This window comes from Phragmites australis, chromosome 14 (genome assembly GCF_958298935.1).
Source record: "Phragmites australis chromosome 14, lpPhrAust1.1, whole genome shotgun sequence".
Taxonomy (NCBI): domain Eukaryota; kingdom Viridiplantae; phylum Streptophyta; class Magnoliopsida; order Poales; family Poaceae; genus Phragmites; species Phragmites australis.
Window position 1 is genome coordinate 6,197,269 of NC_084934.1, and position 3,145 is coordinate 6,200,413.

Genomic DNA, 3,145 nt, shown 5'->3' on the forward strand with positions numbered 1-3,145 from the left:
ACCAAACCTTGATCTGCTTGGGCTTGGTCTGGAACCCGGAGACCGCGCGAGGCCCCGCAGAGCCCCTCGCAGAAGAGGAGGAGGGAGGATTCCGGGCCAAAGCTATCGGGCCTGGAATATAGGATCCCGGAATAAAGATGGCAATACCGAAGACCCAAAACTACGTAAGTTTCCCCCCCTTTTCCCTGAGCATGCCTTGCCCGGAGTGAGTTCGGAGACTAACCTTATTTTCCTTTTCAGGCCGCCTACGGACGCCGCCGGAGACCAAGGATGGTCGGAGGCGCCGAGGCTAGCTCTAGCCTCCGAGCCGAGCGTGCCTGAGCCGAGCGCGCTGGTGGAGCTGGAGCCGCTGAGCGCACCAGAGGAGCCGGAGCCGCAGAGCGCGCCGGCCGAAACAGAGCCACAGGCGCCGCCCTGCCCCGAGCCAATGGCAGAGGCCACGCCCAAGCAACCGGCACCGGCAGAGCCCGCCCCGAGCACATCGAGTGCGGGGTGGATGGCCTCGTCAATGGCGGTGCCTGCGTGGCAGTATTCGGGGACCCCGAGCCCCTTGGAGGGGGCTCGCAGGGGACCTAGCGCCCAGCCGTCGCCCAGCCGGCCTGCAGAACCCCTCCCGGACATGCTAGGAAGCGCCCGGGAGGTGATCAAGTGGCTGGAGGCGGCCGTGGCGGGGGAGAAGACGCAGCTTGAGGTGGGCCGCGCCGCCCTTCTTGAGGAGAGGGAGCAGCTAGCCGAGGGCAGACGCCTTTTTGAGGCCCGCGTCGCCGCGGCGCATGCCGTCAACAAGAATGAGCGGCGCGCGATAGAGGCGGAGCGGGAGGCCCTGGAGGGCATACGCACGGAGGCCGTGCAGGAGCAAGAAGAAGCCACCCGCCTGGCCGAGACATCGCGAAGACGGGCCGCCGAGGTGCTCGCCAGGGAGAGGTCGGTGTGGGCTCAGCAGGAGGCAATCCTGTCTCACGAGAGGACGGTGGAGGCCTCCTGGGCGGACTTGGCCCGCCAGAAAGGTGAGGTTGAGCAAAGCCACGCCGAGCTCCAGCGTCGGGAGAAGGAGCTCCGGCGTCGGGAGGAGGACGTCGCGATCCGCGAGACCGACGTCGGCATCACGGTGACGGATCTGGACGCCCGGGAGGAGCTGCTGATCCGCCAGGAGACGGAGGCTGCTGAGGCGTTGGTGGCCTCAGCTGCTCGGGAGGAGCGGGCCGCCATGTGGGAGTCAGAGTTGACTTCCCGGGAGCAGGCCCTCTCCGCCCTCGCCGAGCAAGTGAAGCAGAAGCAGGCCGAAGCCCCGGCGCCCGGCGCCGCCCCGACCAACACGGCCGAGGGTCTGAGCTTCAAGGAGCGGCTGCGGAGCATGAAGGACGAGCTCGAGACCGCCAGGGCCGAACAGACCAATGTGAAGCTAATGATGGAAGACATCCTTCGGCAAGCATGGAGGTCCGTGAGGGTGGCCGGGCTCGGGCAAGTCCACGTGGGAGCGAAGGGGACGGGCATCGGCCACATCACCCTTGGCTTCAAGAAAATCAGCCAGCACTCGAGGTGCTTTCCCAGGCCATGCAGGAGCTAGCTGCCTGGGAAGGGCGTGGCTTGGCCCAAGCGGTGGCCGAGCACGTCCTGGCCTGCTACCGGAGCCGGGATCCGAACTTCTCGCTGGAACCAGCTCGGGAAGGGGTGGTCGAGGCCGAGGAAGAGGCCGCCCGAGAAGCAGTCCGGGGCTTCGCCGCCAGGTGGCGGCTTGCTTCATGCGGGAGGCGCCGCCGACTCCGGACTCGGGGAGCAGCGGCGAGGAGGCCCCGCTATCTTCTGAGCCCGATGGCTCCGACTTAGATTAGGCTTTTGTAATTTTCTTTCTCTTTGACTTGATGTAAATATGAGAGTGATCCCTCAGAATAGTTGTCCTTTCTTGTGAATATAATGGAAGCCTTTCTTTGGGGTCGCAACTCCAGTGTTCTTTCAAATGCTTGATGAAGTCTCTGTTCTTTTCACTTGATGTCCCGAGGAGTACTCAGTTAGACCGAGCCCGACCTTTCCCTCCTCGAGAACGAAGTTGCCCCGACCACTTGTCGCCCGAGCAGTGAGACCTTCTTTGCGCGTTCAGCCCCCGAGCCCTCGCAAGTCCGCAGCGGCTAAGTCAAAAGACAAAGGCACGAACTTCCTTGCTTGGGAGATAGGTCGATCCAGCATGGAGCACGCCACGACCAGTGAACACTTTCCCATTTTGCGACCACTCAAACAGGTAGACTGGAGACACGTGCGGGCGGAAATGCGACCAAGAGTCCCCACAGTTTGGTGGTGCCCAGGCTAGGACGGACCGGACCGAGCACCGACAGCCCGCCCCCAGGGTCTAGGCTCCCGACCGCTCTTTGCTCGAGTGGTGAGATTACCCGAGAACCCTAGAGGCTCGGTAGTGCCCAGGGCCTTTTAAGCAGACCGAACACCACGATCACCATGAAGGACTTCAGTCAGACATCGCCGTTCGTACGGTACACCTTTCTATTATCCGTTTTGTCGTTCTGAGAAAAGCGGACACATGGCAGGGTTTTGTGCGCGAGGAGACCATCTCACCGAATAGATTAGAATACGAGGGCCCCGAGGATAACTCGGGAATAATATATTTAATGACTGTAGATTCGTATGAATTTAACCACTCACTGGACAGCTGTCAGCTTTTCAGCCGACAGATCCAAGAGAGGTATGCGCTCCGAGCTCGGGGGGGCCGGGAACTTGGTTCCTTCAGCTGGAGTGCCCGAGCACTGGGGAGCGCGATGGGGAGCCCGGGACCAGGCGATCCCGACCACTCATGCCTGAGCAGTAGGACCACCCGAGGACCCCTAGGTCCGAGCAGCAACCTGGGCACTAAGGCCCTTGAGGTCGAGCTGCTTTTGCTTTTGATTGTTGATCTGTGATTCGAGAAAAATAGAAAGATTCTTTGCTTGGTGCGCTCTGTTAGTGCGGTATTCATTATAGGCTGCTCTTGTTTTCGACCCGAGACCTCTCGAATACCCAGACCGGCGGACTATACAGGCAGAGGTATAACCCAGAGGTCCTATGGTTCAGTGGCACCCGGGTATGACAGACCAGACCGAGCACCGACAGCCTGCCCTTGGGGCCTAGGCTCCAGACTACTCTTTGCTCGAGCGATAGG